Below are 16,229 nucleotides of genomic sequence, written 5' to 3' on the forward strand. Positions count from 1 at the left end.
CTATGTCTATTGATGGGGATGGTATTGGGAGCTTTGAGGTTAGCCAATGGAGTCAAATAGCTCCACAAAATTACGGCCATGAGTTCCCATCGATTCTTGGGTCTCCAGACAAACCCTAGACCGATTCTCCACCATCTCCCAACCCCAAAAAAAAAATCAAATAAAGAAAGAAGGGAGGGCCTTAAAGGCTTACCTACTTCAAGGAAGTAGCACCCACGTTGAGGCTCCAAGAAGCAAGATCTTCAAGCCTCCCTAACAAGCTCCTCCACACCTCTTCTCCTTTCTCTTCTTCCTCTACGGTTTAGGTTAGGTGAGAAAAGTAAGGAGAAATAAATGCCTTTAGTTCTTAATAGGCAAAAGTGCCCTTAGGACCTGTTTGGTTGGGTAACACTAGAATAGAAACCCATTCTTAGCTCATTAAGCCAAATGGGCCTAATGGGCTAAATGGTTCATGAGAGCTAAATGGATTCTTAAGTTAAATGGTCACTTAAGCCCAATGGGCCTCTCAAGCTAAATGGGTCTGCCCACAGGTTTCAAACAGAAAAGAACTCACTCGGGGATGGGTCCATCCACCATGGGATTATAAGCCCATCACACGCTTCCTTAAATAAGTGGGTCCCACAATTGAAATATTCCCTATTCAACCATAATAGCTCGGGTAGTTTAAACCCCGACTCGCACTTTGAGGACACCGAAGGGAGGGGTAAGTAATTAAATTAAAGGTTAGAACTTACATCTCCCTTGTCATAGTTTTTCACCTGTGACCCCAAATAGCTTCGCCACAGCAATGCCAAGCTCATCACTGAATGAAGTGTCCAACTGAGGCGACGGTCCAGGATGCTCTCTCCTAAACTCCTTGTTTCCTGGGCTGGTACTTGGAGGATAGTCAACAAAGTCCCCATCAACGAACTTTCCCCACTGGCGGTTGAGGAACCTTTCCTCCACCGATAAGCTTGTACTGTGGTCAATGATTTTGTAACTGGGTTTGACCATCATGGAGAACAGGTTACCAGCATACATGGCAGCGGTATCTACACATCACGAGAAGAAATAATATTTAATTGCACCCCGGGGTACGGGTATAACATCCCCACCACCTTATAAGAAATTTCTTCCTCGAAATTTGACATACCTTGTAGATAGGCAAGGAAAGGGTATTTCGCCCGCATCTCTACCTCTACCTCCCAAGAAGCTTCCTCTTCAGGGTGATTGCACCACTTCACCTCACATAATGGATGGGCCGATTGCGAAGATGAACAACCTTGCTGTCCAAAATATTTTTCAGGCAGCTCTTTGTAGGACATGTCGACCACAAGCTCTGGCGGTTCATGGGTCAGTACATGGCTCGGATCATGGACATACTTTCGCAACATAGACACGTGGAAGACATCATGCACACCTTCCAAAGATGGAGGGAGTGCCAGCCGATATGCCACTGGTCCTATCCTTGCAAGGATCTCAAAAGGCCCTATAAACCTCGGACTCAGCTTGCCCTTCTTACTGAAATGCATCACCCCTTTGGAGGGTGATCCTTAAGGAACACTTTATCACCAATAGTGAACTCAAGGTTTTTTCGCCTCAAGTCTACATAACCCTTCTGCCTGGACTGAGCCACCTTGATCCGCTCACGAATCAAATCCACCTTCTCGCATGTCGCCTGAATCAACTCGGGTCCAAGAATATGCCGTTCACCTACTTCGTCCCAATATAAAGGTGTTCGACACTTCTTCCCATACTGAGCCTCAAACGGTGCCATGCTTATAGTAGCCTAGTAATTGTTATTGTAAGCAAACTCAATAAGTGAGAGATGCTCGTCCCAGCTGCCCTGCATATCAATGGCACAAGCTCGGAGCATATCTTCCAATGTCTGAATAGTCCTCTCCGACTGTCCATTCGTGTGAGGGTGGAAGGCCGTACTGAAACTCAACAGTGTACCCATTGCCTTCTGAAAACCACCCCAGAACTTAGATGTGAATCTGGGATCCCGATCGAAGATGATGCTAACAGGAACTCCATGCAGACGAACTACATTATCAATGTTCAAGCAAGCCAGCTTGTCCATCGAATAGGTGATCTTAATGGAGATGAAGGAGCCGTCTTTGTCAATCTGTCAAAGACAACCCATATGGTATCGATACCTCTAGGTGTGCGGGGTAGCCCGGTGATGAAGTCCATAGTAACATGCTCCCACTTCCACTCCGGAACAGGCAATGACTATAAGAGGCCATGAGGTTGTTGTCTGTCCGCCTTCACCTGCTGACAAGTAAGACATTTTGCCATATACTCAGCCACATCCCTCTTCATTCCACTCCACCAGTAATATTCCTTCAGATCTCTATACATCTTCGTACTACCTGGATGAATAGAATAAGGAGAGTCATGGGCTTCAGCTAACACTTCCTTCCTCAACTGAGGGTCACTAGGAACATATAGTCGTGGCCTGAACATAAGAACACCACTCTCTGTCAAAGTAAAGTCTAGTTCCCACTGTGTGTCTCCCTTGATAGCCTCAATAATCTTTTGAAACTCCTCATCAGAAGCCTGGGCTGACTGGATTCGCCCTACCAGTGTTGACTGTACTGATCAAGCTGACAGAGATAAGGTAACACCATCAACCAGTAATTCCAGGTCCATTCTTCTAGCTTCCTCAATGAGTTTCTCACTGACTGCCATTGATGCCAGTGACAAGGACTGAGATTTCTGACTCAGCACATCAGCTACTACATTTGCCTTGTCGGGGTGGTAATGGATGGTGCAGTCATAGTCCTTCAACAACTCCAAGCACTGCCGCTGCCTCATATTGAACTCCTTCTGTGTAAAGAAGTATTTGAGGCTCTTGTGATCACTGTAAATCTTGCTTTTCTCACCATACAAATAATGTCTCCAAATTTTCAAAGCAAAGACCACTGCTGCAAGCTCAAAATCATGGGTCGGGTAGTTCTTCTCATAGTCCTTCTGTTGCCAAGAAGCATAAGCCACAACCTTTCCATCTTGCATTAGGACACAACCTAAGCCCATTTTGGATGCATCACTGTAGACTACCATCCCTCCAATACCATTAGGAATGGTAAGTACTAGAGTGGAAATCAGCCTCTGCTTTAGCTCTTGAAAGCTCTTCGCATAGCTATCAGACTAGTCGAACTTCACTCCCTTTCGGGTCAGTCGTGTCATAGGAGCGGAGAGCCTTGAGAAATTCTCAATGAACCTCCTGTAATAGCCAGTTAGTCCCAGAAAACTACGAATGTCTGCCACACTCTTGGGTGTCGCCCAGTCAACTACTGACTTCACCTTGCCAGGGTCAACCACTATACCCTTACCAAAAACAAGGTGTCCCAGAAATGCCACCTGTTGTAGCCAAAAATCACACTTACTGAATTTGGCGTACAACTACTTCTCCCTCAAGCGTTGCAATACTAGGCGAAGATGGTCTGCATGCTCCTCCTCGCTCTTGGAATAGACCAAGATGTCATCAATGAAGACAATGACATACTTGTCTAGAACATCCTGGAACACCTGATTCATCAACTCCATAAAGGCGGCCGGGGCATTGGCCAACCCGAAGGACATGACCAAGAACTCATAATGACCATAGCGAGATCTGAATGCTGTCTTGCTGATATCACTATCTCTGATCTTCAACTGATGGTACCCTGACCGGAGATCAATCTTTGAGAACACTTTAGCACCCTGTAGTTGATCGAATAGGTCATCGATCCTAGGCAAAGGATACCAGTTTTTTATTGTCAATTTGTTTAACTCACAGTAGTCAATGCACAGACGCATACTACCCTCCTTCTTTTTCACAAACAACACAGGGGCTCCCCAAGGAGATACACTGGGTCTAATGAAACCCTTCTTCAACAGGTCATTCAACTGCTCTTGTAGCTCCTTCAACTCAGTTGGGGCCATCCTGTAAGGTCCCTTGGATACTGGGGCTGCACCAAGAATCAGATCTATCATGAACTCTGTCTCTCGATCTGGTGGCAACTGTGTCAGATCCTTAGGAAAGACATCTGGAAAGTCTTTCACCACACACAACTCTTCCAAAGGCCTAACTTTGGCTTCAGTGTCTATCACAGATGCCAGGTAACACTAACATCCCTCTGCCAACAACTTCTGTACTTGGAAGGCAGAGATGATAACTTTCTTGGGTCTCTCCAGCCTAGTACCCATAAACACAAACTCTTCACCTTCAGTTGGTTTGAACAGAACCTTCCTCTCTGAACAGATTAGACTGGCCTTGTGAGTTGATAGCCAATCCATTCCCAAAATCACATCAAAGTCTTTCATATCCAGTAGTACTAAACTTGCTTTGAGCCCATGACCACACACATGTACAGGGCAAGGACCGCAAACCGAGTCAAGTTCAACCTTGCTACCTGTTGGTGTACTGACTATCAATTTCTGGGCCATTTGCTTTGGTTCGACAGGTATCTTCTTAGCAAAACTAGGGGACACAAAAGAATATGATGCCCCCGAGTCAAACAAAGCATAAGTAGGCTGAGAGCAAACAAGAACCACACCTGACAAGCAACAGACAACCAATCATAGAAACAAAAGCTATAAATATGCACATCAGTGCATTACCTGTAATAACACTAGGATCGGCCTAGGCCTCTTCATTTGTCACAGAATATACCCGACCTTGAGATCTGTGGCCCAGAGTAGGAAGAAGAGAACGCACAACTGCCTTGGCTTGGGGTGCCTTTTGTGTAGTTGTACCTGGAGGACCTGTCATCCGAGGATGAGGGCAGTCTCGAACCATATGCCCAGACTCCTTGCAATTGTAACATATAAGGGTCTGGGAACCATAGTGAGGAGTTGATGTAGGCTTGGGTGCTTGCACCGCATCTGACCTATGGGACTAGACCAGAAAAGCAGTAATGTAGGATCCTCTCTTTTGGAATTTTGTGGATCCCTTAAGCTCATAAGGGGTCATGGGCCTTTTACCAGCCTGAGTGGCCCTGTAGTTCTCTCTCTGCTGGTCCTCAATCACCTTGGCAGCCTGGACCATCTCAGCATAAGTAGGATACTTGTGAAGCACCACAGAAGTACTAATGCTAGGTCTAAGCCCCTTCTCAAACTTCCTAGCCTTCACATCCTCGACCTTCATGTGCACCGGGACGAAGTAAAATAGCTCCTCAAAAGCTTGCTAGTACTCAAGGACCAATTTGGATCCTTAAAAGAAGCTCATAAACTCAGACTCCTTCTTATCACGGAAGTTCTGAGGGAAGAAATTTTTTAAGAAGACTTCTTTGAATTGAGCCCAAGTTGCCTCTAGGTGAGTTGCCCAAAAATGGTCTTTAGAGGAGAGCCACCAAGCATCAGAATCACCCCGAAGCTGGTAGGTAGCACACTGGATCTTGTTCGTGTCATTGCACTGTATCACTTCAAAGATCCTCTCAAGGTCCCTTATAAATGTTGTCGGGAAAAAGGAATCATGGGCCATCTTGTAGAAGGTTGGAGGACGATGTTTCTGAAATCTTTTCGACAGCTTAGCGGCATCTGCCCAAGCCAGAGCCACCACTTGGACTGGAGGAGCCACTGAAGTGGGAGGTAGAGTAGGTGTTAGCACCTCTTGTGCCAAAGAAGTTTCAGCGACAGTAGGAGCCAAGGGAACATTAGGTATGGCAGAACTCACAGGGGCAGGTGGGGGAGGATTGACTTGCATAGGAGGAGGCACTGGCTGCCTTTCCTTAACAAAGTCTTGGAACATACCAATCATATTTTGCATAAATTGGCGCTGCTCTTGTCGCGCCTCCCCATGCTCTCGTTCCATGGATTGCAACCTATTGCTCAACAAGGCGGCGACATCCGCATTATTGTTAACTAGTGGTGCTACCAGTAAAATCGTATTCGAAGCCTCGCTGGCCTCTTCCCTAGCAGGGGAACGGTTGGCATTGGACTGCGTGTTAACCATGGTGAACACCTGGTTACAGTCAACACCCACAATTATGGGCACAAGAAATAGAAAATAAAAATAAAGCACAAGTAATTCAATCACAAGTGCCACATATAAGGGTAAAATGGTCCATAACAGGGGTGAGGGAAGCATAATCGAGGGTAACAAACCCCCAAAACAAGTTGGTTGAACCAAACAAGACTTAAAATCCAGTTCTGACTTGGGTGGTTTTACGTGTGGTTTTACCTCAGATATGAAACCGCAGGTAAAACCGACTTTAACAGAGACCATTTAATGGGCTCAGTTGCATGCGGTTTTACAGGTGGTTTCAACCTGGGATGCAACCATGGGTAAAACCACACAGCCCAAAATTTAAAAAAAAACAAACCCGCGACTTTTTAAATCCCATTCTCCCATTCCAAAATAGAACACCCAGGTCTGGAGAAACCGTAGGTGCAATCGTACTTGACTCCTCTTCCCTTCTCAGTGGATTTTGGTGCCTCACACCAAACCCCAACAAGACTCGATCATGCCCAGGTAGGTTTTGTCCCCCCTTTCATCGATCTCTCTCTTTCTTTTCGATTTCTCTCTCAGAGAAAACCCCAAAATCGATTTCTGGTTTATGGAGACTTGGGGTTTCACTCCCCTTTTTGTAAAATAGACTGTTTATAGCCCAATCTTAATCGCTCTCACACAATATGCAACCTATATGAGGCATCTTCCCCGATTTTTGCACCTACATTAGGGATTTGGGTTGGGTTTTTGGAAAAACCGAACCCTAACCGAATTTCTTGCTCTCTTCTTGCCATAACAGAATCGGTTTTGGTATGTTGGCCTTTGTCTGCTCTATTTTAAGTTGCTAAAATTTTCTCCATTTTATTTCTATTGACTCCAACTCCCAATCCCAATCTGGAAAATTTTTCTTTTTGATCTTCATAGCCCATTTCATTATCAGTATACAATTATGGCTTGAATTTGCTATTTTGCATATCCAATAACTCCCAAGCATACTATGGCCATGAATATGTATATTTATTATATATATATATATATATATATATATACTTTTGCTTGATCTCACTATTTTGTGTGGAATCTCATGTTCTAAGTACCATATATCCATGGATCTTGTTATCTATCTTGTAATTCATAAAATGGCCATGAATATATACTTACTCCTTTCCATTTATGCTTGCATTCACGTGGTGACCATGTATTTCCTTTCTCCCAAATCCTTTGATCATTAACAATACCAATTTTGTAAAAACAGAATTTTCTTTTCTTTTTTTTTTCTAGCCTAAAATCCTGTTGTAACTGAAATGGTTAGAAGGAATTCGAGGCTGACTCCAAACCTCATAACCTTTCTATATTGATTATCCCATTTGAATTTAATATTTAATATATTGATTTGTCATACATGTTGGATTTTGATTGTAGGTCTGAAACACATCAATGGCTCCAAGGACAAAGCGTGTGAACATTGAGCGGGCTGCACCAACTGTTCTAGATCCTCAATGGTTCCAAAAGGTAGAGGACCAAGAGTGTTATAGGGACCACTTCAGCGAAAAAGAAATAGTAAAGGGGCGGGATGTAGTGGTGGATGACCTCAAAGCTTTTAAGGTGGGGCAAAGATTTGAGGCTTTGGGGTGGACCAACATCCTCAATCTGCCAGAACCCTTCTATCCAAAGCTCATTTGCCACTTTTATGCAAACTTGGACATTGCGGACCCGGGTACACCAAACTACCGGGTTATTTCCTATGTGAAGGGAGTTCCCATTTCTTTTACTGCAGCACAGTTGGCTGGCATTATCAACGTGGCCATATGGGGAGAAAAAACTTACTACCCACCGGGAGCAAATCCTTACTCCTTCCTCCATAGAGAAGCATATATAGAGCTTTACAGGGAGCTCACCCATGGAAGACATGAGAAGAAAGTGTCGAAAACATTGTTTGCGAATTCTCCGAGGATATTGAGCCGCATTGTGCAACATAACATTGCACCCGCAGTAGGACACCGTACTACTCCTTCTATTTATGTAGGGTACGTGGCGTACAATCTCTACAAGGGCATACCTATATGCCTACCTTACATCATCCTGTGCACTATGGCTCACGTAGGGAGAAATCCTGCGAAGAACTTGGACTTACCTTACGGGAGGCTACTCATTACCATTTTTCAGCACTTCAGAGTTGATTTGAGCGGTGAGGATCAAGAGACCACCAAGGACCCTCCACTCGATTGAAATGTAGTTGCCAGGATGCGGATCTAGACTGACACTTACAGTAATGGGGAACCAATTGCCCCTGTAGAGGGTTACGTGCCAGATCCTTATGTACCAGTGCCTCCCCCACAGCCAGTTGCACACATGGCCTCATCATCTGGCACTGTCCCTGGAGGTTCAGACATAGATAGGGTGCTTGCAGCCATAGGTCAGTTGAGCACCGACGTGGCTCAGGGCTTTGCTGATGTGAACTCTCGACTGGATGCTTCTGACTAGAGCATCGAGGACCTTAGGAGATAGATACGTGACCTGCACTCCTACCTTGATGCTGGAGGATCTGATGAGGGGTCAGGCAGCGGTGATGAGATGGACCTATAGATTCCCTGACCTTCCTCACCATATTTAGCTTCTAGGCTTTCAGTCAGTCAGTCAATCTTACTATTTAGTACTTTTCTTTGCTATTCCTGGTTGTAAGAACTTGCAATTGGTAGTTCAGTTGAAGTTTTGTAATTTCCCTTTTTGAGTTTGTGAACAATGTAACCAACAGCTGAAACTTAAGGAATATATATACATATGTCTTTTTCTTCTACTGTTATTGTTCCTATTATTCGCTATTGTCATCGGCTTTCACACTGAACTAGTCTTCTACCTAGTTTTCACACACATTCCAATTATTCTTGTTGGAAGCTTTTAATTTAGAGCCTAATTGTATAGAGTAAATCATAAGTTCACAAGACTGTAATTGGTGCAGAGCATCACTCTCTGATACCATGCTGTCACGTCCCTATTCCAGACAAGGAATATAATATAATATAAAGGGTGCTAGGACGACGCGTGTCATCTTACTAAATTGCCCGGATCACTGACACAATGTCCCAACACACAGTCATAACCAATATTAACACAATATAATATGAGAAAGCGGAAAAAGGGAATAGTACATTCCAAAGATCAGTAGTATTGCGGAAGCGTATAGAATCGAATAGTTAAAAGATGTTCAAAGGCTAGATGATAAATACAGTAGTTAGTTACATTTCCAATGACCATCTAATAGCTATCAAAAGGGTATAACAATAAATGTTTAAACACGGGCCTAAGCCCCAAAAGTAAATCAAAAAGGGACCAAGTCCTAAATATCCTCACAGTCCGTAGGCGCAATCATCACAAGGACACCCGTCGCCATGTTCCTCGAACATAGCTTTCGGCTCCTCCTCACCAATCTCATCATATCCCTAGGGCTGAACTCCAAGTCCCACGAGATACCCGTCACCTGCATCATAATCTAAAAAATGTGCACACAAGGGGGTTAGCTCCACTGAGCCAGTGAGGGGATGAGGATGCACAAACACGCAATTAACATAGTCCAATGATGCATGCACATGTTAATTTCATTTTTTCACTTAACAAACAACTAAGTCAGAGGTATATGCTACTATGACAACTCGGAAGACAATGTGGGTCACTTATCTTATCACCACAATGAATTCTCAATTGTCACCAGGGAGCCTACGCCAATCGAAGCCTCCAAGACCACTTAGTGGCAGACCCCGATAACCAATACTACCATGATTGGCCTCTCTCCCCTCCACAGAATCTGGTGTACTGATTACCCAACACCTAAACCCCTTTGGTAAGGGTCGTAGCATAAGGGTACAAAATCCTCGCTGCAGATATATTACATGCAAGTCCTATCGTCCCAAGAGGTAATTCGGGCGCATCAACTTTTCATCTGGTTTAGTGCCCGGTTACCAGCACGGCACGGCACATACAGTTCAACATGACATTCAACATAATTATTTCATAAAAATATATATAGTATCTAGGGTTCTGACACCGGCACCCACCAGCACTGTAACCCATCAAAGTAAAGCATCTCCAATCAACATCATAACAATCATATATAAAAGTATGCAATATGCGTAAGTATGCTTAATAATTTATAATGATAACATAATATACAATGCAATAATAATATCAAGCCCAAACAACCAAACCCACTCACTCTAGGTGTTATATCCCAAAGTTATGAGATGTCGCCGCGATTAAGTAGCACGTTGCAAAAATGGGAGATTTAACCTAGTGAAAGAGTGAGAATAGGGTTAATTATGTCAAAGGGGAGGGTTCCCAAAAGGTCCCCCCACAAATTACCTAAGTTGTAGATTTTAAAGGTAGGGTGGTTTTATGGGTGGTTTCATGCCCAAACCTAAAACCACATGTAAAATCACCCTTAACAGGGGCTTAGGAAGGGTTTTACTAGATGCGGTTTTACGTGTGATTTTACCTCAGATGTGAAACTACATGTAAAATCGACTTCAACAGAGAGCTTCTTAAGAGATGATCTCAGGGTGGTTGCAGGGGTGGTTTCTCGTAGGTCTTAAAATCGCAGGTAATACCATCTGCTTCCAAACTCCAAAATCAAAGGATTCTTCACCAAGGCTTCCATTTCCAAGTAGATTGGAGGAAAGGAAACACCAAGAATGCTTTCTCCTTGGCACATTAGGGTCCTAAGACCCCATTAGGCCTATGCAACCCATTGATTCAATAAAGGAAAGCAAGGAGAACCTCATTTAGGGCAGAATAAGGTAGAAATCCTATGTCTATTGATGGGGATGGGATTGGGAGCTTTGAGGTTAACCAATGGAGTCAAATAGCTCCACAAAATCAAGGCCATGAGTTTCCATCAATTCTTGGGTCTCAAGACAAACCCTAGACCGATTCTCCACCATCTCCTAACCCAAGAAAAAAAACCAAATAAAGAAGGAAGGGAGGGCCTTAAAGGCTTACCTACCTCAAGGAAGTAGCACCCACGTTGAGGCTCCGAGAAGCAAGATCCTCAAGCCTCCCTAACAATCTCCTCCACACCTCTTCTCCTTTCTCTTCTTCCTCTACGGTTTAGGTTTGGTGAGGAAAGTAAAGAGAAATAAATGCCTTTAGTTCTTAATAGGCAAAAGTGCCCTTAGGACTTACTTGGTTGGGTAACACTATAATAGAAACCCATTCTTAGCTCATTAAGCCAAATGGGCCTAATGGGTTAAATGGTTCATGAGAGCTAAATGGGTTCTTAAGTTAAATGGTTACTTAAGCCCAATGGGCCTCTCAAGCTAAATGGGTCTTCCCACAAGTTTTAAACAGAAAAGAACCCACTTGGGGATGGGTCCATCCACCATGGGATTATAAGCCCATCACACGCTTCCTTAAATAAGTGGATCCCACAATTGAAATATTCTCTATTCAACCATAATAGCTTGGGTAGTTCAAACCCCTACCCGTACTTCGAGGACACCGAAGGGAGGAGTAAGTAATTAAATTAAAGGTTAGAACTTACATCTCCCTTGTCATGGTTTTTCACCCGTGACCCCAAATAGCTTCGCCACAGCAATGCCAAACTCATCACTGAACGAAGTGTCCAGCTGAGGCGACAGTCCAAGATGTTCTCTCCTAAACTCCTCGCTTCCCGGGTTAGTACTTGGAGGATAGTCAACAAAGTCGCCGTCAACGAACTTTCCCCACTAGCGGTTGAGGAACCTTTCCTCCACCGATAAGCCCGTACTGTGGTCAATGATTTTGTAACTGGGTTTGACCATCATGGAGAACAGGTCACCAGCATACATGACAACGGTATCTACACGTCACGAGAAGAAACAATATTTAATTGCATCCCGGGGTACGGGTATAACAATACAGGTATTTAATTCTTTCATTGCACTTTAATTTCGTAACATTGTAGACTTTTAAATTACCCTTGTGTACTGTACAGTAGTTAATTTAAATTAGTTTAACTTTAAGCAATTTGTGCATCATTTTAGCTATACATGTGGAAATAGGACATTTATGAAGGGAAAATATTTGAAAATCAACATCCAGTAGAAAGACCGGTTTACCCAGGCGAGGTGGGTGCCTAACACCTTCCCACCCTCGTAACCTGACCACTTACCCCGAATCTCTGACCAGACCAAACGAAGTCCCGTAGCCCTTCACAGGGCTACACTAATGGGTCCTAGGCCCTAATCCTAGGTGGTGACTCCATTTAATTTAATTGTATGACCCCCATCCCTTGAGAAATCATTACCATTGAGAAGACGCATTCCTTCTCTCTCTCCAATTGAGGAGCATAACCCAAACCCCATCCGAACAGTGCCAGGGAACGCGCGGTTTCGGGAACGGATCCTCATAGCAGGATAGCCGTCACCGTCAGTAATGGATCTATCTTAGGGTTTCATTGTTGATTTCTTCTTCTCTCAATTTTCGTATGTTTTGGGTCTTCAATCTTGATTTGAATCTGTAATTCGCTTGAGTGGAGGAATTGTAAAAACATTAACAAGGTTTTTTTTCCCCCTTCTTGTTTTTCATTCTTCTTCTTCTCTTCTTTTTATCTTTGGTTTTATTTTCCTTAATCCCCTGTTTTAGAGCACAGGTGGTCGCTGGAGCAGCAAGTGATCGTCGGAGCAGGAGCTGGTCACCGGAGCAACAAGTGCTCCCAAACACTTCTCACTCTAGGTACAGGGTATGCAATTAATGGTATTATGGGTAAAACTATCTTTTGAAAATAAAACTAATAGAGTTAGTATTCAAGGGTACAGACGTAATTTGGAAAATTTCAGGGGTGGTAGACATAATAGTTTGAAACCACAGGGGTGATAAACGTATATTTTCCTTAATTATTTGATAATCATGGGATGTGAAAAAAATCCGAATCGATCTATTTTCTGTTGCACATTTGAGTATGGGATAGATCCCTCTTTCCATGGGATGGAAAGGAGATGACCTTCTAGATTCTTGTGGATCCCATAATTTTATGGGACATGAATATAGATGGTTTGGTGTAAAAATTTTGAACCAAACACCAATTAGAATTCAATAGGGTTCCCATGGGCAACCATGGGAAACCCAATTTTTCGTATAGGGTTCCCATAGACAACCATGGGGTGATCCAAATTTTCAGTACTTGTGAATCCAAGAGATGATCCCATGATTATTCCTACAGTTTGAACCTTAAGGAAACATGCCACCTAGCCTTAAAAGTATATACAAACTGTGTTGTCAGGTGTAATAATGCATAATATATGTTCCAATAAAAGAGGCGCAAAACCATATGGTTCATTGAAGAATTAGGCCATAAAAGAAAATTCAAATATGTTCAGAATATAAGTGGTCCAGATTTGGGTTGAGTCACTAATTCGATCCGGTTCAAGGTGATGATCTAAACTATTCTGACTCACTGAACAAACTGGGTTGCGCCCGAGTCAACACAATTTTTTGTGTTGGGATGGTTACTTGAGTGGGTTTGGGTCACAGATATGTGGATTAATCAATATTGATCCGGATTTTTACCTCTTTCAATAATCACATAATTAATATTGTTTTGATCCATTAATGACCCTCATAATTAAACATGGTTTAAATGGGAACAAGTAATTAAAATAATTTAAAAATTAATTACATGTTCCTTTAAGAGTCCCATTATAACCATGTTCCTTTAAGAGTTCCATTATAACCATATATTTTTTCTACTTTTAAACACTTGCCTTACGAGATGAATTGAAACGTTATTTTTATGTTTTATGAAAGTATGCTTTATGGAGAGAATCAATGGGGAATATTCCTCTTTCTTCTTCTCATAATCGACCCAATAAAAAAAACAATGAATGAAGACTTTATGGCCGGCTGTAAGGCTGCCATGGCTACTTCCCAGAAGAGCGGTGATTGCCGCCGGTTGATGTCGAATTTCGACCAAACCCGAAAATTATCAAGATTTTTTTAAATTAAATTAAAGCATTAATGGACATAGAAATTACCCAATTCTGACCAAAACCCAAATTCATAGGCATGAAAAACCTACTCTGATACCAAATGTAGGGAAGAGGATAATCCTACAGATTGTACTAGATGCGAAAATAAATATAGTGGTCTACCTCCTTGTGCACCGTAGTAACCTGCCATAACTGAATATTGGGAATAATGCTCTAAGCCTCTCTTGGAGTCTCCCACTTTTAAAGTCTGTCTCTTTTTTTATTTTTCTCTCAAGTCTTGCCTTCTTAATGGGACGAGACAAGTATTTATATAAAAAGAGGGACTTAGGTACCGTTTGATAACATTATGTTTCTGGTGTTTCTGAGCTATTTGTGTTCCTAGCACACAAAAACACCTAAAAAAACCGTTTGATAAACCTATTTTGTTTTATGTGTTTTTGGTACCATAAATCAAAATTTATGCTTATTTATGCTAATAGAAACAGATTTGTAGAAACAAGTAAAAGTTGTTTCTACCATTTTGACTAGATGTAGGGAAGTGTTACCAGATAAAAAATAGGGGGGAACGCGACTCTCCTCCCTCGTTCGCTCGAACAAAACCTGCAACTCTCCATCACCGAGGGTCGAAGCTCGTCGCCTGCTACCAGTTGCCCAAGTCTGCTACTGCATAACTCATACCCCTTTCTCATGTCTCGCACTCTCATCTCTCTCAATCACTCTAGCCTCGAAGGACGACCCCTTCTCCTCTCTTTGACTGCAAGAACTTCACAGGTATGAACAACCTGCAAAATCGAAAACTTCTTCCCCAAAATCGGAGAAGAACTCTATTGATCTAGGTTCTTCTCAAGCTATTGTGGCTATGTCTTCATTGGAGCTGCCTCAATTGAAACTTGAGAAAGCAGAAAGCAATCCTGTATCTAATCCGAAGCCCTAAAAAGGAATCTCCTCCTTGCACCAAATTGTATGTTGTTCTTAAGGATGCGACAGCCACAAAAACGTGAGCATAATAGATCTCTAAAATGTCTCCTTCATCCCTTGGTAGGATGAGATCGTTGGATTTTTGTTTTGAAGTGTCTTTACATTTATTTGTCTTTTGAAAATTTTAGGTTCCCAACGGTTGCAGAGGTTGAATGCAAGGGAGAGGAGAAGTTTAATATCGATTTAATGGTGAGTAATTTTCTCCAATCTTGTTCGATTACTTTGTTATTTTGTTGGTAGATTACCGATGATTTTCTTCTCTTCTCCCTCAGGCTCCTCCACCTCTGAAATCAGGAGAGGTTCGATTTGAAGTGCAGAAGCTCCAACTACGACAGAGGTGAAGATGGAAAAAAATTGCTATGAAACACGCGTAACGTTATCAAAAACCATTTTGCAACCCAGAAATATGTTTCTGCAACCAAAAACACCAAAAAACATTTCTGGTAAGAAACGGAACATAAACACACGTAACGTTACCAAATGGTATCTTAAGTGTTAGGCCTCATATGTAACTCCTTCAATTCCTAGAAAGTAAAGATAATTACGTAACTTCATTGCTAGATTAATTATAAAATTTCTCTTGCCCTAAAATTAAAACCAACTCCACACATTAATGAATTGGAGGTAGTTACATAAATTAATTACTTGCTTAATTTTAAAATTATGCCAATATGAAAACCAAATGCCACATCAGCCAACATTAACAAGTTTCATAATCATTTTTTATATTTCATCCCCTCATTTTATTTAAGTAACACTTCAAATATTGGAGGAGACAAAAGGAAAGGAATGAGGGTATTGCGGATAATAATTATTTGCATGTGTAATATATGACAAAAATAATACTGATATTAATTGAATAAAAAAAGATAAATGTATGTCTCCGATTTGTTTATTAAGCATTCAGATATCTAACCTTGATTACCACCAAAAAAATCATTTGTATAAAACACATCACATCTTAATATGGGTTGGATATTGACAATAACCATGTCTTTACTCAATCAGATATGGTTCCACATAAAAGCAGGTCCCCTCGTCAGGTGGAATAAAACCAAACAACCCATCATCTAATTGAGTTGAACCATTCAACCCAAAGCTGGGATCACCAAAACCGGCCCGGTTCAGCCCGGTTAGAAATTAGAAACAAGTAATAGGCTTAAATAACCTAAGATCCTGAGCCAAGCTGTCGGCTCCAGTAAGACGCCAAGCCGACATGTCCAATAGTGTAAAAGCTAACTTTAGCTAATTCAATTTTATTTTTGAATTGTTTTTCTTTCTTTATTATTTTATTTTTTTTTTACTTTTTTGTCTTGTCTCTTTTGGCGGGAGATCGTTGTCGGGTAGCTTTCTTCTGTTCAGGACTTTGGGAAGGC

General features: G+C 42.2%; 1 long non-coding RNA gene across 1 annotated transcript; it reads left to right on the forward strand.

The window, feature by feature from the left end:
* The first annotated feature begins 14,804 nt into the window (after nt 1-14,804).
* On the forward strand, nt 14,805-15,146 carry LOC122653527. Its single transcript, XR_006331825.1, has 3 exons — nt 14,805-14,872; nt 14,982-15,042; nt 15,126-15,146. It is a non-coding gene; the product is annotated as an uncharacterized LOC122653527 (long non-coding RNA).
* The last annotated feature ends 1,083 nt before the right edge of the window (nt 15,147-16,229 follow it).

This window comes from Telopea speciosissima, chromosome 3, assembly GCF_018873765.1.
Source record: "Telopea speciosissima isolate NSW1024214 ecotype Mountain lineage chromosome 3, Tspe_v1, whole genome shotgun sequence".
In the NCBI taxonomy this organism is placed as follows: domain Eukaryota; kingdom Viridiplantae; phylum Streptophyta; class Magnoliopsida; order Proteales; family Proteaceae; genus Telopea; species Telopea speciosissima.